The sequence below is a fragment of the Myotis nattereri genome (genome assembly GCF_964212035.1).
Source record: "Myotis nattereri genome assembly, chromosome: 19".
NCBI classification, from domain to species: Eukaryota; Metazoa; Chordata; class Mammalia; order Chiroptera; family Vespertilionidae; genus Myotis; species Myotis nattereri.
The window spans coordinates 5,681,849-5,703,851 of NC_138095.1; the positions used below are offsets into that span (position 1 = coordinate 5,681,849).

Below are 22,003 nucleotides of genomic sequence, written 5' to 3' on the forward strand. Positions count from 1 at the left end.
CCGGCCCAGGTCTGATCCAGTGTAATAGCTCCCAGGGCGCCTGTCAGGAGACCCACGGTCCTGTCTCAATCATTCATGTACTGTGTCACGAAATTGCTCCACGGGAGTTGAGATGACAAGTCCCCTTAAGGCTCTCCATGTCACCAGTGGTCAATTGGGCTACCACATTGGTTCTTTTGGTTTTATCCAAAGTGGTTATTTCTTCTCTTCACTTTGACTTGAGTCTCATCTCATACTCCCTGGGACGCATGGTGAGATTGGCCAGGCCCCTAGAACAAAGTTTTCTAATAAGAGTGAGGGTTATATTCATGACTCCACCCACTATACCACAGCTTTCCTCTTCCCCACAAAGCACAGTTGTCCTCTTACTTCAACAGTTGGCCAACTGCTGAGAAAAGGCCCTGATCCTTATCACTTTCTGGGACCAGAGTCAAAGATGGAAATAGGTAAAGGGGGGGGGGGGCCTCATGCACATGCCATGTTCCTCCCACTACAGACCTTTGCAAGGGCTGCTCCCTCTGCCTAGAATGCCCACACCCCCATTCCCTCCCCCTCGTTTAATTCCAGCACCTCCTTAGATCTCAGAGCAGGTCACTCCTCCAAGTCTTATTAGATGTTCTCACAGGAGCAGATCCTCGTCCTTCACAGTTGGTTCATTTTGTTACAATTCACCCATTTTTGAGATTATTTTATTATGGTCTGCCTCCCTGTCTAAACTCTAATTTCCATGAGAGCAAGGACTGTGGCTAATTTTGCTTACCAACACAGTTCCAGAATTTACTAGTAACACATTGATTAGGACATAGTAGATACTCAATAAATATTTCAAGGAATAAGCCAACTAATCCTATTTTACTGAGAAATTCAAACTCATTTAATAAACATCTTATTGAGTAAATTAGCCAATATCCTTAAAACCAGCATAATATTAGCACCTACTTAATAGTACCTACCTAATAAAGTTATTAGGAGAATTACATTGTTAACGTAATTAAAGTTCTTCTGTGCCTGGCACACAGCATGCACTCAATAAATGAGTTAATCTTATTATTTACAGTGTGTTCTCTCCATATAATAGGAAAATATTTTGAATTATTACCTAAAATGAGTTTTCTTCCATACTTCTTCTGATAACCCAGTCCTTCTTTCAGCCCTTTTTTTTTTCCATTTTTTCAGATGTGGAAACAGAGGCCCCAAAAGACCCTACTCTGCACAGATGGTAACGGGATCTTGGATTCCAATTCTCATCTCTGACTCTGAAACAGTTGTGTTTAACCCACTCTTTCTCAAACCATCTACCGGGAGTCAAATGAATAGACTCAGACAGCTTCAACTTGATTGATGTTAAAAGTTCAACTTCTTTACTTGTCTCCTGAAGAGAAGGCACCATTTTACTGAAATGATACCAACCCCATGCCCAGCTCATAAAGAAACTCTCCTTTTCTATTATAACAAAAACGATGGTGTACCGATGCATTCTTGGAAACGATTGTCTCTCTACTTAGTTTGGGCTGGAGCTCGCCAGAAGTTGCTGCCTCAGCCAATATTACTTAAAGACGGTGATTTTTTCCATTTTGTTTTAGTCCCACGAAGTGTTATTTTAAAAGTGAATAGGAGGCCTATTTGAAAAATCGATTACATATTTCCATTTTAATGTAAACATTTAGTGTCCAACATACTCTGCCTGGCCATCTCATTAGCATCTGAATGCAAAGCACCATTACAGACATTTATTTCAAAACCTTCCCTTTTTTCCTCAGAGAAAGCAAATACAGCAAAATCTATACCCCAGGGGATAGTGAACCAAATACAACAATCATGAAGGGGTGGGCGCAAACTTTCCGAAGAAATGGGAAAATACAAGGTAACTTTAAATCCATCTTCTCCTCCAGGGAGCTGCTAAGGCGTTCATTTGGATTTTTAGATAATCTTTCAAGCTCTGTTTTGCGAATATACCTCCAAAAATAATAATAATGATGATAAATAAATAAAGGGGGTTTTATGACGGTCAATTTAGGCCCTCAATGACTAAATTTCCCTGTTCTCCATCTCGAGCTATTACTCCCTCTGAGGTCACTAGAAAAGGCCCATGGACTGAAATCTGCAGGGTCAGAGAGGAAAGTGCTGTTGGAAGCACAATGCTGGCTTGAAACCCTTCCCCACCTGCTGAGCGGCTGCCCTGTTTCCAAAGCCAGAGAGCAGCCTGAGCTCTTCCTGAGCAATATTCAGCCTGGCTGTGTGTCCACCAGCACGCCAGGTGCAATGGAGGCAATTTAGGCTGAGTGCAAAAAAGTGCTCCATTTCAGGCAGAAATCACACCAAAAGCTCCTTACAAAAGCTCCATTCAGCACCTCCGCGTCCACATTCCATCCACATGTTGTCTGCCATTATTTCCAAGGATTCCAGAAGCACTTGGCCGCATTAAATAGGAGCCGGGAAGGAGAAACAATAGCAAGGAACTGCTGAGGACACAAAGCTGGAATCACAAAGCGGGGGCAGCTAGGGATGTCAGCTGAGCTCCAAAAATAGGTGTGCCTTAATGAGAAGAGGGAGGCTGGGCTTCTCCAACAGGCAGATTAACCAGGTGGGAACTAGATCATCCCACTCTCATGATGGGGTGCATCTTGGTTCAGTACCTTTGGGGGCCATTTGGTGGTACTCACTGTTAGGCCTGATCAAATAACTGAATGGCTACCACTCCCCGCCCCCCCCCCCCCCCTCCCGGGGCACTGAACTTTAGACCACTTCACAATGGACATTCCCTTTTGCTTAGACCACATTTCACTAGCTAAGACCATTACCTTTCCACTCAAGACCTGCCCAGAGATTCTCAGCCCAGAAAAAAGCCCATCTAGAGTCCTTTAAAATCTCTGACTCCCTGCCCCTAGGTGCTGACGCCATCTTGGGGCTGAGTCCATCTGGTTTTCCAAATGACCTAATCCTATGTAATAAAATGCTAATATGCAAATTGTCCCCTAGAGGGGTGTTTGACCGGCAGTTCAACTGGGAGTTTGACCAGGGGGCAGGGCCAGCTGGCCAACTGCACGCTGCCCCTCCCCCAGCTGGTTCCCACCCGTGCATGAATTTGTGCACTGGGCCTCTAGTAAATTCATAATTCTTTACCCCTTTTGGCCTCATGTGTTCCTTCCTCCTTCGGCAACCCTAACACTCACTAGAACTAAAAAATGGACTGATGGTCCGTGAGGTCCGAAAGGCTGGTGACCGCTGCCCTAGAATACGGACATTTCTCTTCCTGGCACCTAGTCTAGAGAAAGATGCAGACAGACACAATGCACACAGGGTGGGATACACAAAGATATTTAAGACTGAGCTGCTTTAATAGCCAAAAGGTGGGAAATGATGCAATATCCATCTCGGGGAATGGTTACAGTGGAATGCTCTGCAGCAGCAAAGGGACCAAGGACTAAGCAGGAGAGGTAATATTATCAGCACACACTATCCAAAAGTTGAGATGTTCCAGAAGCCCTCCTCTGTGCCTCACACACACTGAACCATTTAATCCTTATAACAGTCCTTGGTAGGTAGGGGAGGTCTCTATTCTCACAGAGCAACTGAGGCACCGAGATGTTAGATAACCTGCCCAGCACCACACAAGTACACAGGGTATTTAAACTTGGGCCATCTAGCTCCAAAAGGCATGCTGTTTCTCAGGGAATTTTAAAAACCTACTCTTGCCCTTGGAAGAAAAAAAAGCAAGTTGCCCATGGCCTCCCACCCCCTGGACAGTACTGAATGGACTTGGCACCCACTTGCCTTTCATTCACTCACCCCTGTTTCCCAGCCTCATTCCCTGTCAATAGCACATTATTATTATGTTTGGATATGTTCATTTATTCAGTCAGGTTACAATCAAGTCTGTAGTTCTGAGGGCCTTTTTGTCTTTTAAGATGTGCCCTGCCCCAAACCAGAAATGGGAGGAGGAAATGCCTGGAATGATTAAAAGCTCGGATTCTGGAGTCTGACAGATCTAGGTTTGAATCTGTGTTCCAGCTGTGTCCTTGGGAAAGTGACTTCCCTGTAGTGAGCCTCCTTTTCCTCATCTGTAAAATGGGGATCTTGAGTTCCTACACCTCAAGGGTTGTGAGGATAATGTATGGGCAATGTTTAGCATAGTTCCTTGTACACCATAAGCTCTCTGGCCCCTATCAGAGTGTGGGAAAATCACATTTTCTTATTTCTTCCTTTCTGGGGAGACACCTCAGTCTGCCCAGAGTAGGAAGGTAGCAAAGTCAGTTCAACCTGTAACATTTATGAACCACATGAGCCCAGAGACATCTGTCACTTTGGGATGTTCAGGCTACAACTCCTCTTCCTGTTGGCATGCTGATTTCCGCTCTGGGAGCTCTCCCATTGAGAATGGTTCGGGATGAGTGCTCATCGTCACATTAGCAGCTATAGAAGAGAAAGAGGATAACTCGGGTCCATCTAGTCCAATGGTTCTCAACCTTGGCTGCACATTAGAATCACCTGGGAATCTTTTTAAAATCCTGATTTCTGGGCCTCGTCCTCCAGAAATTCTGTTTCTTTGTTATGGGGTGGGGCCACAACATAGTAACAAAGAAACAGAATTTCCGGAGGATGAGCCCCGGAAATCAGGATTTTAAAAAGATTCCCAGGTGATTCTAATGTGCAGCCAAGGTTGAGAACCACTGCTCTAGTCCCATGCTTTCTCCAGGGGCTTAGAATCTTAACTGAGTGACTGAAAGCTGTAGAGATGATTGAAGTGTGACCCAGACAATTTCTGCTGCTGGACATTCACTGTACTTCCTGAGGCTCACTGGTCCTCCAGCTCATCATTCATTCTATGCACCCCATTTTGTTGAAAGCCAAAGTTAGGTTTCCGTCCCCTGCCACCAAGGATGCTGGATGACACACCTCCTGTACACAAGATACTGTGCTCAAGTTGTCCATGACCTTGCAGGGAAATTCAGAGCACTCTCATCCGGTGCCTGGCTATGTAGTATCCTCCCTCCCCACATCCCAAACAAGGGAACATCTGATTAGAACAGAGATGAGAGAGAGAGAGGGTAGGGAATGATGACTGAACCGATGGGTTCTGACATCTCTGCATACTACAACCCCATTCGAGAGACCAGAGACCATACCCAAGCTTAATCTTGTGGGCCTATTTAGAAGTCTGGCTAATTAATGGCTGTAAAAGCAGTTTGGACTTTGCAAGTCTTTTCTAATGTGCCTCATTTAGACATAATGGGCTCGAGATTGCCTCTGGCATCCTCAAGAAAATTAAAAATCCAGTAGGCAGTAGAATTGCCTCTACGTGGGTTTCCTATTACTTTTTATTTTTATTATGATTGCAAATAGCGGCGTGGCTAATGGTACCTTGGACGAGAAAGCTCTTCCAGGGAAGGCCTCGCTGTTGCCCACGTCCACAGCATGATTCATTGATCCTTTAGCCAGTGGCATGTTGGCTTGTTCAACGTGATGTCATTTAACTCTTGCCGAACAGCAGGGAGCTTGAGGGCGCTGAACACGTAGAGTCATTCCTAATGTGGGGCCACTACAAACAGAGATACCTTTCATTACGCTCCAGCTGGACAACACAAGTCCTAATTGGTATTTGCCAGTCCTTGGCTCCTGACAAGCAGGTGCCTGGTGTGTGTGGGCTGAGCAAGAATATTCTGGAAGTCTGGGTTAGTGTGCAGTGCAGAGAGTCGGCACTGTATAAACTGGGTAGAGTAGGCAAGACTAATCATAATGACAGTGATAACTCTACTCATCAGAATCCTGAGTTGCAAGTAACTTACTTCTACCAAGTTTATCAGAAATAAATCTTAATGATGCCAAGAAGTTTCTGGCATCTCCAGTGGGGGTGGTCAAGAAATCATGATCAGGAATTACCATTGCGGGGAATGAAATCCAAGTCACCACCTCAGCAAAGACAACGGCTCTGACTAGTCATTATGGACATTTCCATTAATATTAGTGACTGGACTTAGAGCACCACCCCACTGCCACTGTGGCCCCTAAAAAGCTGGGTGTGTCTGCCATTCAAAAGCTGGGTGTGTCTGCCACCTGCTCATTCAAAGTTGGATTCCACCCATACCTGCTTACCAACACTGCTCACCTCCAAACTGACAGTCTGCAGAGGCGAGTAAAATTGGCAGCATTAGGTCCCAGGCCTGCCAAGGGCAGTGGGAGTGGTTTGGCCCAGTGCAAAGAGCAGAGGAGTGCTTATCTAATACCGAATTGTAAACAGCCACAGAGTAAAACTGAATACACTTACTTTGCTTTATATTATGACCGTAAGCCAATATTTCTAAACCATATCAAAGATGTGATAAACACCCAGGTGGGAGGGACCAGCTTCAGCTCTCCTCCTTGGTACGTCAGTAGATTAGTTCCCATCCCTCTGCCAGCAACACGGGGGGGGGGGGGGGGGTGCATCTGTCAATGGGGACAACAACAGAACCTACCTCACAGGGCTGTTGTGAGAAAAAAATGAATCAATATTATAAAGATGCCATTTCTCCTCGAATTGATCTAAAGAGGTATAATCCCAATCAAAATCCCAGCAAGTTGGGTTTTTGTTGTTTTTTGTTTTGGGGGGGTTGTTTTGGGGGGAGGGGGTGTACTTACAAAAGAATTCTAAAATATGTGTTAGAAATTAAAGAGCCACGATTATCACAAAGAAGAACAAAGTCAGATGAATTTCACTACTGGATATCAGGAGTTATTACAAGGCCAGAGTAATTAATGAGCATGATTTGATACAAAGAAAGATAAATAGACCAGTGGAACAGCAGAGAGAGCACAGAAACAAAATCACACATACAAAGACACTTGATTTATAACAAAGGGGCCACTGGAGAGCAAGGGAGAAACAGTGACTTTTTTAATAAATGGTGCAGGTCAGTTGGCCATCCATATGAAAACTCTGACTCCTGGTCTCCACCTCATATTACACATAAAAATCAATTCCAGGTGGCCTGATATGATAAAGCGTCTGAAAGACAACATAGGAAAGTATCTTGAGCTGGAGGCATGCAAAGATGTCTTAAACAAGACATGAAGGAGCTGGGATGATGATGCCCCACAAATCAAACTCCTTATCTAAGTCCCATCCCAAAAGTTTCACTGCGTTAGAACCTTTGTAAATCCCCGAATGTTCAGGCTTAAATATTCCAAAGGAGAAGGGAATTTCCCATGATGCTCTTCATGAGAAGCATCTATGTGTAGGTTGCTTTTACAGAGGCAGTGACTCTGATGTCATTGACAGTGATTGTTTCCTATGTGCCAGGCACTGTGCAAAGTATTTCACCATCATTTTCTTATTTATCTGTATTTCAGCCAGCGGTTGAGGCCTGAGAGCTGGTCACCATGGAAACCACAACACAAGAAAATTTATCTTCTGATTTCTCTCCACTACCTCATCCTTTAATATCTAAAATTTTAATTTACAAAATTAAGAAACACAGAATCAGTCATGAAATTGAAGTTTAAATGAGTGCTTCCTGCTGTCTTGTTTTGTTTCATTTTCAGGAAAACTCAACATCAAGTTGTTGACTTCAACTTTTAAAAAATACATTCCCATGCATTTCCTCATAGAATATCTATGAAATGGCTATAGCTGGCATTGTAATTCCAATTTTCCAAATGGGTAAACTGAGGCACACAAAAGAACCTATCAGATTCTGAACCAATGCTAACTAAACATTGCAAGCCATATCCAAACGAGTGGAAGAGTTGGCTAGTCAGGTTTGCAGAAGCATACTCAAGTGAAGGAGGGAACGACTATGCCTGGGATTGCCTCCTCAGAGATAAGTAACTGCAGATGGGGAGGCAGGAATGTACTTAGCCTTCACTTCAGCCTAATTCAGAACCTCCTCACCTCATTGCTAAACTGGTCCTCCTGCCTCTAATTTCCACATACCTCATAGCAACACTTTCAGATTTATCTTTCTACACAGCATTCTGAAATGTCATTTCCTTGCCCCAAATTCATGAACAGCTTCTCTTCACTTTTTCCTAAAAGATAGCATTTGTAATCAAATACCAAGAGAAATAAATATTGGCTCCAATTTTGACACCAGCACTTAACAATTGAGAGTTTTTGGTCTGCTTACTTAACTTCTCTGAGTCTCAGTTTGTCTGTAAAATGGGACCAAGACTAGGGATGTGAGAGTAAAAGGGACATTTTGAGTATAATGACTGAGTGCGTTGATGTTTTAAAAGACTGCCTGGACAGCATGGCTCAGTGGTTAGGTGCCGACCTATGAACCAAGAGGCCATGGTTCGAATCCTGATTGGGGCATATGTCCAGGTTGCAGGCTCGATCTCCAGTGTGGGGTGTGTAGGAAGTAGCCAATCAATGATTCTCTCTCATCATTGATTTTTTTCCCTTTTTTTAATAATTTTTTTCATCATTGATGTTTCTCTCTCCCTCACCCATCCTCTCTGAAATCAATAAAAATATATTTAATAAAAATAAAAGATAGAATGAAATACTTGATTTAGGTAACAATAAAACCAACCTTCTTTTCTTCCTTTTCCCCTCCTTCTTTCCTCCCTCCCTCCCCCCCTCCTTTCCTTCCTCCCACTGTTTAGATCTTGCTGTGTGCTTGCTCTGTGCTCACACTTTTCATGCATTTTTATATACACAAGGACACTGAAACTCAAATGGTCGAATTTAGTTTTAAACTCAGATCCCACTGAGTTCAAAAGTCATCCTCTTCCATGCTAGAGCTGTGCCATTTATATCAGAATCACCTGGAGGGCTTGCAAAAAAGCGGATCTCTGTGCCCCCATCCAGACTGTTAGCTTCCACCAGAACTCTTCTCCCCTTTCTTTTTAGTGGCTGAGAATATTGCTGCATAGCTAGAGACTGTACTGCCCTGTCCTTTTGCAATTAGATGTGGCCATGTGACAAGTTCTCGCCCATGAAATGTGAGCAGAAGTAATGGGTACCAGCTCCAAGCCAATGTGAGAAACAGATGCATTTTCTCCATCCTCTCCCACAGACTGGAACCTGGACATGGCAGAAATTCAATCAACCTTGACTGAGCAGATGATGACAAGTTCATGAAAGGTAGAGGAGCCTCTTATGGAAGAAACCTGGGTTTCTGAACGCCTATGTGGTTTGGTCACCCACAGCTACACAAAACACCCTAAGTCTTAGTGACTTTAAACAACAGTCATTTCCTGGGAATGTGACTCTAATTGGCAACGTGAATCTACAACGTGGGCAGGGATTGATGGGAATGGCTTCCCCACTTGGGAAGGCTCAACTGAGACTAGAGGATCTGATTCCATAATGAGCCATGCCCACGGTTGGAGAGTCATTTCTGGATCTCAGCTGAGAGTTCAGCGGACAGCCAGGAAGCTTTGCTGTTCTCCATATGTGCCTCTTCATAGGCTGTTGGGCTTCCATACAGCATGGCAGCAGAGTTCCAAGAGTGAAACTTCTGATAGAAAAAAATCACAACAGCCTGTTGCCCAAAGTAGTCACAGAACCAGCCCAGATGTTAGAAGAGGGGACATCAACCTCATTTCTCAATGAGAGGAGTGCCAAATAATGTGTGGCTATCTTTAATCTGCCACATCTCATGAAACAAAATAGTATCCAAAAATAAGGAACACTCACCTTGGATTGTAATGTGTGTGGGAGAAATACCTTCTTCGTTCTCTAAACCACGTTATTATTGTGTCTCTTGATACAGTTACTTAGCCTTTTGCCATAACTAATCCTCCCAGTGAATCAGAATAGAGGACTGGGTTGGAATCTACATTCCAACAAGCAACCCGAAGGCTTAATACACAACAGAAATCAAGATCCACTTTGTTAAGCAATGTGGCTATTCCATTCAATTTCTGACCTTTCAGTGACTCTGAGGTAGTTAATCCCTTTTATCTGATTATTCATGGGGTTCACATCTTAGAACAGACCACATCTCTAAGGGATGGTTTGAAGATCCATGACCTGACAAATTCCACTTGGCAATAGTCAGAGGGGCGTTGGAGTTCACCTGGTGAACTACTCGCTGGCACAGGAGCCCTTAAGACTCTAGGATTACAGGCAAAAATTACAGAATTCGTGGAAAGAGGTAAGTTTTTATGTGTTTCTGTTAATCCTCACCTAAGGATATTTTTCCAGTGATCTTTTAGAGAGAGTGGAAGAGAGAGGAAAAGACAGAGAGAAATATCGATGTGAGAGAAACACATCTATTAGTTGCCTCCTGCATGTGCCCTGACCAGGGCCCAAGCTGGAGAGGAGCCTGCAACAAAGATATGTGCCATTGATCGGAATCGAACCCAGGACCCTTTGGTCTGCAGGCTAATGCTCTATCCACTAAGCCAAACCGGCTAGAACAGATACGTATTTTTTTATTGTCTTTTCTTATATAAAACTCCTCTTGACAATCAAATAAAAGGACTGAAGTACCTCAGAGGCATTAAGAAATCAAAAGCCAAAGTTATAACAGTGTTACTTAGCCGGATCTGAAATACCGCAGACGTGAATTAATTGAATGTGAATCACTTTATGAGTTCCATACATTTTCCATAACAGGGGAGCCAGGTTCCTATACCAGCATGATAAAACTCTCAAAGCAAGAAAGAGCGGTAGCACTTAAAGCAATTAGAGAAGACACCCAATCAACAAAAGGACAGTTTTTAGACAAACATCTGGCTATTCCAGGCTCTTTGTAAGACCACCTGGGGGGTCTTATAAAATCAGGTCTCTAATTCAAAAGCTTTCTCCTCTCCTTCGTTCACTTCCACTTCTGTTTGACTATTAAGCTTCCTTATGGTTAATATTGGGTCCCTGAGGACTTAATTTGGCAATCGTCCTCAACAGATAGGACAATACCAGTCCCATGAGGTTGTTCCAAAGATTAAACAAGATAATAGAGATATTTGTGCAATGAATATTCACGCGGAAGACCCATGGAACACGTAGTACAATATTCAGAACAATGTTGCTACATAGTAAATATAAATTCCTCATATTCCCTGGCCACTTCTGGGAAATAACTTCCAAGTCAGAAATAGCAGCTGTTATGGACTGAATGTTTGTGTCTCCCGAAATTCATATACTGAAATCCTAACCCCCAAGGTGATGGATAATATCAGGAGGTAGAGCCTTTGGGGTAGAACCCTCATGAATGGGATTACTCCTTAGGGACCTTCTTCGTGCCTTCCATCACGTGAGGACACAGCAAGGAGTCAGCCATCTGTGAACCAAGAAGTGGACTCTCATCAGACACCAAATCTGACAGCCCGTTGACCTTGGACTTCCCAAGGCTCCAGAACTGTCTGAAACATTTGTTGTCTAAGATGCCCAGTTTATGGTATTCTTGTTACAGCAATCCAAATGGACTAAGACAGCAACCCACGATATTTGATTTGCTGTATGCAATTACTTTTTTAAAGTTTTAAATTAGGTTCTAACATGAAAATCAGGAAATTTAGGTTTCTGTTTCTCTAAAAGAACAGAAGCTCTAGTAACATGAACCAGCATGGCTCCTGCAGGCATGAATTTGAGAGCCTAGGACCTAACTATGTTCTTTCTCATCAACTTTTGTATCCCAGGCCTACTTTGCTGGGCTCTAATGTAGCTTATCAGTCTTGGGGAGTGAGCAGGTAAAGAGTATGTTGAAAGCTCTGATGTCACCATGAATTCTGAGTGGAGAAAATTGCCTTTGCTTTTTGGCTAGTGGCTGGCTGCATGCAATGACAAAAGATGCCATACATCTTCCTTATGACTTGCTTAGTCAACTACCACCCAGCCAGAAATCTGCTTTCAAAGCCAACATGTTTTATTTGATTTGGTAAAGCCGTACTACGCTCAGGACACATGTTCTATCTTATGGAACATAAAAATTAGAAAGCAAGAGACCTCATCTGGCTAACCCCTGTTCACCATCTAAGTCTTAGTATTAATGTCCCTTCCTACAGAAAGCCTTCCCTAAGGCCTCCAATTGGGTTAGACTCTTGAACTTTTCCTTTGTCGCATTTCATGAACTTGGTGAATGCCTTTCTCTATCCCCCTCTCCCTCTTTTCTGAGTTAGTTATGATGTCCTCTTTTAAAAAATATATATATTTTATTGATTTTTTACAGAGAGGAAGGGAGAGGGACAGAGAGTTAGAAACATCAATGAGAGAGAAACATCGATCAGCTGCTTCTTGCACACCTCCTACTGGGGATGTGCCCGCAACCAAGGTACATGCTCCTGACCGGAATCGAACCCGGGACCCTTCAGTCTGCAGGCTGATGCTCTATCCACTGAGCCAAACTGGTTAGGGCAGTTATGATGTCCTCTTAATTGTTGTATCTCCAGTTTCTGACACAGCACCTGACATCCAATGGGCCCTCAACAATATGCAGAGGGAAGGAAGGAGGGAAGGAGGGAAGGGAAGGGAAGGGAAGGGAAGGGAAGGGAAGGGAAGGGAAGGGAAGGGAAGGGAAGGGAGGAAAGATGAATAAATGAAGATTTGATATTTATGCAACTAACTGCTATAGCAGTGAGAAGTGGGACAAATGTATTCATTGGTTAATTGGTCATTTGTTAAACATTTTAAATACCACCCCTGACTCTAGGGGAGTTAAGTGTCCAGGGTATTAATAGCTATAATTAATTAAGAGCTGTAATGATTACAGGCAGATAATTAAAGTATTTTCCACTAAAACGGGCAGTTGTCTCCCCTCAAGGAATTCTGGTATGAAGTTCCTTTTATAAATTAGCTCCTGAAACACCGTAGGTGCTTAATCCATTTCATTTATTATGATTTACTGAGATTCACAATATTGCATCTATTGTCTTTACTGCTCTATTCTCAACACAGAATACAGTACACAGTGGTGTTTAATAAATATTGGGCAAATCAATTATTTAATTAATGATAAACTAGCAATGTTTTAACTCAAAAAAGAAGTTAGTCTGATCGTCCTAAAGGCTGTTTGGATCTGCCTTAAAGCCCTGAGTGGATCCTAGGACATGTAGGGTCAATACTGTGATAGGAAGGTGAGTTTTCAGCCTGGGAGGAGGGGGACAGTGTTTCAGGATCCCAAAGGCCTTGCTTGTCTTATCTAGTCTTCTGAGAGTCATGCCCAAGGCAACCTTGCCATAAAGGGCACCTTATCTCCAGCAGCTCAGCAGGCTGAGGACCCCAGATAAGCCGTGCAGGAGAGTGGGACAGGCCCAGATGGGGCTCCTAATTACAGCTAAACATTCTGAGGGCTGCAGGGGTCTGACCCAGGTGTTTCAGGCTGCTCCACAAGAATCTTTTTGTATTTCACAAAAAATCTGCTGAAGGCTGGGAGTTGGGAGGAAGGGGGGTGGTTTATAAGAGAGAAGAAGGAAAGACTCAAGATAGAGAATAATGGACACACACACACTCAGATGCACAGCAGGCAGGACAAGAGAAAAGAGGGACCCAGAGTCAGTGAGAGAGCCAGGACAACAAAGAAAAGGGAGAGACAGGTGAGACACAGAGAGGCAGTGACTCGGAGATATTCACCCAGAAAGATAACACCCAATACAGAGAGATACAAAAGAGAGACAGGAGAGAGAGAGAGAGAGAGAGAGAGAGAGAGAGAGAGAGAGAGAGAGAGAGAGAGAGGCAGTAAACAAGGACAAACACAAACAGAGAAACAGAAACATAGGAGATTAAAATAAAATCAATACACAGGGACACAAAACAAGAGATACCAGTGACAGAAAGGCAACATGTGGGGCAGAGGGGGCAGATGAGCAGCCATGTCTATGGGACATTTTATCTGGAACAGTTCTTTGTACTTGTCAGAGACTGCTCCTGGGCATCATATGTTTCAAAAACTCCCCAGGTGCAGCCTGGATGGAGAGCCACTGCTGAATGCCAGAGTTCTGGTCAGTACAACTGTATCAGAATGACAGGGGTGTCTGGAGCCCTTCTAGGGCTATGGATCAGATCTGAGTGTGGGGCGCAGACAGATGACACTGCAAGGTGCTGCTTCAGATCTCATCATTTAAGAAGGACAATGATCAGACACAGACTAGTTCATAAAAAGAAAGCCAGATACAAGATCAGAAATCCCTTTCTTTAATCAGAGGTTAGGTTCATTGATGCATGCATTTTATAATTGCTATACTGAGGAGTTACTGTGTACTTGTTATACACTTTAGACAACTTATCAAAATAGTTTTTTCTAAATATATTTTTATTGATTTCAGAGAAGAAGGGAGAGGGAGAGACAGAAACATCAATGATGAGAGAGAATCATTGATTGGTTGCCTCCTGCACGCCCTCTACTGGGGATCGAGTCCGCAACCCAGGCGTGTGCCCTTGAACAGAATTGAACCTGGGACCCTTCAGTCTGCAGGCCAACGCTCTATCTACTAAGCCAAACCAGCTAGGGCTCAAAATAGTTTTGAATTCAGATTCCCTGAACTCAAATACTAGCCCCAAAGCTTATTATAGTGGGCAACCTCAGACAAATGATTCAAACCTCTGTGTCTCAATGTTCCCATTATAAATGAGGTATGATAGGGGTAGGCATAATAAATGATGTGTAATAGGGTGGCTGTAAGGATTACATTATGAAATAATATATGTAAAGAACACTAAGAACAGCACCTGCTTCATGCAAATGACAACTATTTTTGGACAATTTATTCCCCAAGGTATCGTTGCTGACAATAGAACAAATAATGGAGCACACAGTCAGTGTGCTCAGGGAAAGAAACAAGCAGAGTTCTGTCAAAGCCACTGTCATCCTAGTGTGACTGTGGACATGGCCCAGGGTGCACCCCTGAGAAGCAACATCAGAGGCTTCATACTGACTGCCAGGGGAAGGAAACAGACTTCATTAAAATAGTCCACCCACCACAAAACAAGTAAACAAGCAAATAACAAAAATGAGTTGTCTTTTCAACAAAAAGTACTTGGGCAACTAGGCTGCCACATGCAAAAGTATGAAGTGTGAATTCCCACACATCATACACAAAAGCTAACTCAAAATGGATCAAAGAGCTAGAACTATACAACTCATAGAAGAAAATATAGGGGTAAATCTTCATGACCTTAGATTTGGCAATAAATTCTTCAATATGACACCAAAAGTGTGAACAACCAAAGATAAACAGAACTTCATCAAATTAAAAAAACTTCTGTGAAAGTTTTTCCCACATAAGGGGAAAAATATTTGCAAATCATTTTCCAATAAAGAAATCTTACCTAAAAAATATAGGAAACTCTTACAACTTGTTAATAAAAAGATAAATAACCCAATTAAAATTGGGCACAGGACCTGAATAGATATTTCTCTAAAGAGGACATACAACTGGCCAATAACCATATGAATTAGTCATGAGGGAAATGCAAATCAAAACCACAATGAGAGAGAAACCAAGATGGCGGCATAGGTAAACACCTGAAATTGCTGCCTCGCACAACCACTTGAAAAATACAACTAAAAGACAAAACGGACATCATCCAGAACCACAGGAAGGCTGGCTGAGTGGAAATTCTACAATTAGAAGGAAAGAGAAAAGCACACTGAGACTCAGAGGAGGTGCGGAAGTAAAGCGCAGAGGTACGGAGGCACACGTGGAAAGGGCTGGCAACTGAGGACACGGCTGTCTTTTTCAATCAGGAGGGAGTCACAAGCTCCCGACGGCCCTGATTCCAGTTCCAGGCGAGTCTCTGGGGACCCAGACTCATGCGGGGAGAAACTGGACTGTCTGGCATCGGTCGGAACTCGAGGGCAGCTTTCTCTCAGAGGTGCTTGCATCGATTACCGCGGGACATTGAGATGCGGGGCCTCTTAGGGTAGGATTGAGGAGCAGCCATAGCTGCTTGCTCCACCCTGTTGATCCCCTGAGACCCCACCTCACCCAAGCTGTGTGCAGAGGCTTTTGCATATGAAAGGCCTGGCCCTTTCCAATCTGAAAATTACCTAACAAACTGTAGCTGGGTCAGAGAGACCCAGAACTTCCAAAAGAAGGCCCAAGGCCCCACAGAAGCTTGCACTGCTTCACAGCTGGGCCTCATCTGGGCACCTCCAAACCCCAAACAAGGAAGGGGAATCTGCAGATCTCTTCATAGCTCCTGCTGGGTAGCCTCAGGCAGAGGCTAAATTAGCACCTCCTCAGAGATCCAAGAGCCAGTGTACCCAGTGGTCAGAGTGGGACCATCCAGATTACAACTCCTCAGATCCATAAGGGACACACTCAGGGGGCAGACTCAGTGAGCACCAAAGCCCCACTGAAACAAGTCTTGCCCAAGAAGGGTGTCTCCAGCACAGAAGTTCTCTCACCATAGACACAGCTGATTCTCACAGCCAATTGGCCTGGAGGTCAATTCCTCCCAGTGATACCTACAACAATCAAGGCTAACTACAACAAGACTGTGCACAAAGCCCACAAAGGGGTGCACCAAGAGTGTCCACCTCAGGTAATTGGGTAGGCTGAGCCACTGGGCCCTATAGGACACCTCGCACAGAAAGCCACTCTATCAACACAGGGAAGCATAAAAAATGCGGAGACAAAGAAACAGGTCACAAATGACAGAGATGGAGGAAAGCAAACTACTGGATATAGAGTTCAAAACCACACTTTTAAGGTTTTTCAAGAATTTTCTAGAAACCACCGATAAATTTAGTGAGAACCTCAAGAAATCTAGTAAGACCCTCGAGGTTATGAAAAAGGACCAACTAGAAATTAAGCATACACTGACTGAAATAAAGAATATTATACAGACTCCCAACAGCAGACTAGAGGATCCCAAGAATCAAGTCAAAGATTTGAAATATGAAGAAGCAAAAAACACCCAACCAGAAAAGCAAAATGAAAAAAGAATCCAAAAATACAACGATAGTATAAGGAGCCTCTGGGACAGCTTCAAGCGTACCAACATCTGAATTATGGGGGTGCCAGAAGAAGAGAGAGAGCAAGATGTTGAAAACCTATTTGAAGAAATAATGACAGAAAACTTCCCCTACCTGGTGAAAGAAATAGACTTACAAGTCCAGGAAACACAGAGAACCCCAAACAAAAGGAATCCAAAGAGGACCATACCAAGACACATCATAATTAAAATGCCAAGAGCAAAAGACAAAGAGAGAATCTTAAAAGCAGCAAGAGAAAAACAGTTAGTTACCTACAAGGGAGTACCCATATGACTGTCAGCTGATTTCTCAACAGAAACTTTGCAGGCCAGAAGGGAGTGGCAAGAAATATTCAAAGTGATGAATAGCAAGAACCTACAACCAAGATTACTTTACCTAGCAAAGCTATCATTCAGAATTGAAGGTCAGATAAAGAGCTTCACAGATAAGAAAAAGCTAAAGGAGTTCATCACCACCAAACCAGTAATATATGAAATGCTGAAAGGTATCCTTTAAGAAGAGGAAGAAGAAGAAAAAAGTAAAGATACAAATTATGAACAACAAATACACATCTATCAACAAGTGAATCTAAAAATCAAGTGAATAAATAATCTGATGAACAGAATAAACTGGTGAATATAATAGAACCAGGGGCATAGAAAGGGAGTGGACTGACTATTCTCGGGGTGGGGGGGAAAGGGTGTTGGGGGTGCAGGAAGAGACTGGACAAAAATCGTACACCTATGGATGAGGACAGTGGGGGGTGGGTAAGGGCAGAGGGTGGGGTGGGAACTGGGTGGAGGGGAGCTATGGGGGGGGGGAAGAGGAACAACTGTAATAATCTAAACAATAAAGATTTAATTTTTTTTTTAAAAAAAAACAATGAGCTATCACTTTACACTCATAAGGATGACTAGAATAAAAAAGTCAGATATAACAATGTTGACAAGGATGTGGAGAAAACAGATCCCTCCTACACCACTGGTGGGACTATAAAATGATGCAGCCACTTTGGAATATAATCTGGCAGTTTTTCAAATGGTTAAACATAGAGGTACCGTATGACCCAGTCATTCTACCATAGGAATCTACACAAGAGAAATGAAAATATATATCCACACAAAATTTGTACAAGTATGTTTATAGGAGCATCATTTAGCCAGAATCTGAAACCAACCCCAATCCATCAGCTGATGAATAAACAAAATGTAACATATCCATATGATTGAATATTATTCAATTATAAGAAACAAAGAATTACCCTCACTACAACATGGATGAACCTTGAAAACATGCATAGTGAAAGCAGCCAGTCACAAAAGATCATGTATTATATGATTGCATTTATATAAAATGACTAGAACAGGCAAATTTATGAGACAAAAAGCAGATTAGTGGTTGCTTATGTCTGGGGAGCTGATAGCTAAAGAGATTTCTATTTGAGGTGATAAAAAATGTTTTAAAATTGACATTGGTATTGTTGCACACATCTCTGAATGTACTAAAAACCATTGAATTATACATTTTAAATGAGTTAATTGTATGGTATGTGAATTATTTCTCAATAAAGCTGTTATTAAAATTTTTGAGTCCCTAGCTGGGTTGGCTCAGTGGATAGCACATTGGTCTGTGACTGAAGGGCCCCAGGTTTGATTTTGGTCAAGGGCACATGCCCAGGTTGTGGGCTTGATCCCCAGTAAGGGGCGTGCAGGAAGAGTCAATCAATGATTCTGTCTCATTATTGATGTTTCTCTCTCCCTCTCCCTTCCTCTCTGAAATCAATAAAAATATATTTTAAAAAATGTTGAGGACATACCCAAAAAATGGAACCTAAAAGATAAAAACAAAACTACAAGTATTTCCTAAGTGTTTACTGTGCCTTTGATAAATGCTTATGATTTACTATGCACCAGGCACTTCTCTAGAGTCTGAGATACAACAAACTAATTTCCTGCCCCCAGGCAACTTACTTTTGAGTAGAGAGAGTTAGACAATGTATAAACATATATGAAGTAGTAAAAAAATGTTAAAAAGGAAAACAAAGCAGGGTAATCATATAGAAGACGATTGGGTTTGCCATTTACAGTGGGAGGCTTCATGGAAAGTTTTACTGATGAGCAGACAGACTGAAGGAAATGAGACTGGAGAGGGAGAAGGTTCAGAGCAGTAGGACCAGCTTCGTACAAAGGCTTCGAGATGGGATGAGCTGGCGCATGATAGGAAGAGTAAAGAGGTCCATGCAGCTGGGGTAAAGTCCGTAAGGAGGAGAATGGGGAGAGGGTCAGAGAGGAAGTCAGGACTTGTAAGCAGCAGTGGGACTTTATTAACATTCAGTGCTAGGGTCTGTCTCACGCCTGTGGGCAGAGCTGTCCTTAACCCCATGGCATTTTCCTACCATATCCGAGTGTCTCAACACCCGAGGTTGGACAATCACAGTCCAGTCCAATGTTTTCAAACTATGGGCTGCAACCTATTCACGCTGCCATGAAACCTATTCAGTGAACTGAAACTCGAATTTTTGGAATTAAATAGAGTTGAGTGGATGAAATGAAATGGAGTGGAGTGGAGTGGAATGGAATGGAATGGAATGTAGTGGTGTTGAACAGAATGGAAAGGAATGGAGTGAAGTAGAATGGAAAGGAATGGAGTGGAGTAGAATGGAAAGGAATGGAGTGGAGTAGAATGGAATGGAGTGGAGTGGAACGGAACTGAATGGAGTACACTCCACTCGAGAGAAACGGAGTGAAATTTAGTGAAAAAAAGTGGAGTGGAGTGGAGTGGAATGGAGTGGAGTGGAATGGAATGGAATGGAATGGAAGGGAAGGGAATGGAGTAGAGTGGGAGTGGAGTGGAGTGGAGTGGAATGGAATGGAATGGAATGGAGTGGAATGGAATGGAATGGAATGGAGTGGAATGGAATGGAATGGAATGGAATGGAATGGAATGGAATGGAATGGAATGGAGTAGAGTGGGAGTGGAGTGGAGTGGAGTGGAGTGGAATGGAATGGAATGGAATGGAATGGAATGGAATGGAATGGAGTGGAATCGAATGGAATGGAGTGGAATGGAATGGAATGGAATGGAATGGAGTGGAATGGAATGGAATGGAGTGGAATGGAATGGAATGGAATGGAATGGAATGGAATGGAATGGAATGGAATGGAGTAGAGTGGGAGTGGAGTGGAGTGGAGTGGAGTGGAGTGGAATGGAATGGAATGGAAGGGAAGGGAAGGGAAGGGAAGGGAAGGGAAGGGAAGGGAAGGGAAGGGAATGGAATGGAATGGAATGGAATGGAATGGAGTAGAGTGGGAGTGGAGTGGAATGGAGTGGAGTGGAATGGAATGGAATGTAGTGGTGTTGAACGGAATGGAAAGGAATGGAGTAGAGTGGGAGTGGAGTGGAGTGGAATGGAATAGCATGGAATGGAACAGAACTGAATGGAGGAATGGAGTGAAATTGAGTGGGAAAATTAGAATGGAGTGGAATAGAGTGGAGTGAAGTGAAGCAGGGTGGAATGGAATGGAGTTCAATAAAATGGAATGAAATGTAAAGATCCCTGTACAATAGTTGTGTGTATTCCTGTGTGTGTGAGCATGTGTGCACACATGCATGTGTTTGTGGGTGCATGCCATGTACTGGTTGTGATATAAAATGTATTTCTTACCAAAGACAGCATCAAAATATCTGAACCTGACTCTAGACCAGGGGTGGGCAAACTTTTTGACTCGAGGGCCACAATGGGTCCTTAAACTGGACCGGAGGGCTGGAACAAAAGCACGGATGGAGTGTTTGTGTGAACTAATACATGTTAACACTGCTGCTGGTGAAGGAGCAGAGAGGAGAGCAAGAGAACCCTCCGCTCTTTCAGCTCCGCGGGCCGGATAAAACAGCCGAATGGGCCGGATCCGGCCCGCGGGCCGTAGTTTGCCCACAGCTGCTCTAGACCATTCCCTGCTCACACAGCCCATCAGAACACACACACACACACACACACACACACACACCTGCATCAAAAGGCACCTTGGCTGTTCATTTGTACAGAGCCTCCTGTGCTGACTGTCAACAACTTAATTGATCCGAAAGGCAAACTGGCCTACAGCTACAGAACAAGGAAGGTCTTCTGTGTTAATTGAGACATTTCCTTTAAGCAAGGCAGGAACCCATGTGTCTGCATTTTAATGAGTGTTTACTTTTTTTGCTTTGTTTAGACACCATGGTCCCTGGTCTGCAGAAGAGCCCCCAGACTGAGCCAAGGACATTTCTCTGGGTTCAGACACACCAGAGAGGAGAGAGGCTGGTGGTTCCCTCTAAAAAAGTGCCAGGCTCCTCAAAAGCAGAATGACTGGGGTCTGATAGGCATATACTCAATCCTGATGCTGTTACCTGCCAACAGTATGACTTTAGACCAGTGAAACCTCGACTGAGCCTCAGTTTCCCCATTTGCAAAAAGAGGTAATGATATTCCCAACCTCATAGGATTGTTATAGGTTATAATAGTGGTAATCTATACCTAGCACAGGCCTTGCAGTGACTATGCATATTAACTCAGATAATCCACACTCAATGCTGACAGATGAAGGATCTTTGTTCCCCACTTCACAGGTGAGAAAACTGAAGCCAAGGAGGTTCCGTTACTTGCCCAAGGCTACCCCGCTGGTAAATTCTGAGGGCTGGGCTTCCCACGTACTCTCTTTGATCAGTTTTAATAGCTGCATAATGAAAAATCACTGGGAGCCAGAAAAAAAATGATCTAAGAGAGTGTGAGAATCTTTAAGACTGCTTACCAAGAATTTCGGATTCTCTCTCCAGGCACATAGTAGGATTACTCTTCTCCACCCTCTTGGACTTGGGTATGTCCGTTCACTTGCTTTAGCTAATGAAATATGAGTGGAAGTGACATGTGCCACTTCTGGGGAAAGGTTTAAGAGAGCATGCCGTTCAGTGTGCCGTTTCCTTCATGCTGTGCTGACCATGAAGAAATGTCACACGGAGCCACTGTTAACCTGCTTTCCTGGGAAACCAGGACAAGCCAAGACCTCCCTGACAACATGCCTTTGCCACCTGACAGGAATGAGAAATAAAGTTTCCTTACATCAAAACTCTGAGATTTGGGGTTATCCGTTACTATAGCAACACCTAGCCCAGCGGTTCTCAACCTT

General features: G+C 43.4%; 2 protein-coding genes across 2 annotated transcripts in view; both read right to left on the minus strand.

The window, feature by feature from the left end:
- SRRM4 (serine/arginine repetitive matrix 4) overlaps positions 1 to 22,003 on the minus strand; it is a 356,297-nt gene that overhangs the window by 216,354 nt on the left and 117,940 nt on the right. The window lies entirely within an intron of this gene.
- The window catches only part of SUDS3 (SDS3 homolog, SIN3A corepressor complex component), a 262,755-nt gene that overhangs the window by 5,728 nt on the left and 235,024 nt on the right, over positions 1 to 22,003 (minus strand). Inside the window, exon 14 of the transcript XR_013997218.1 lies at positions 5,362 to 5,539. The gene's annotated coding sequence lies outside the window, so the exon portion shown is untranslated. The remainder of the gene's footprint in view (positions 1 to 5,361; positions 5,540 to 22,003) is intronic.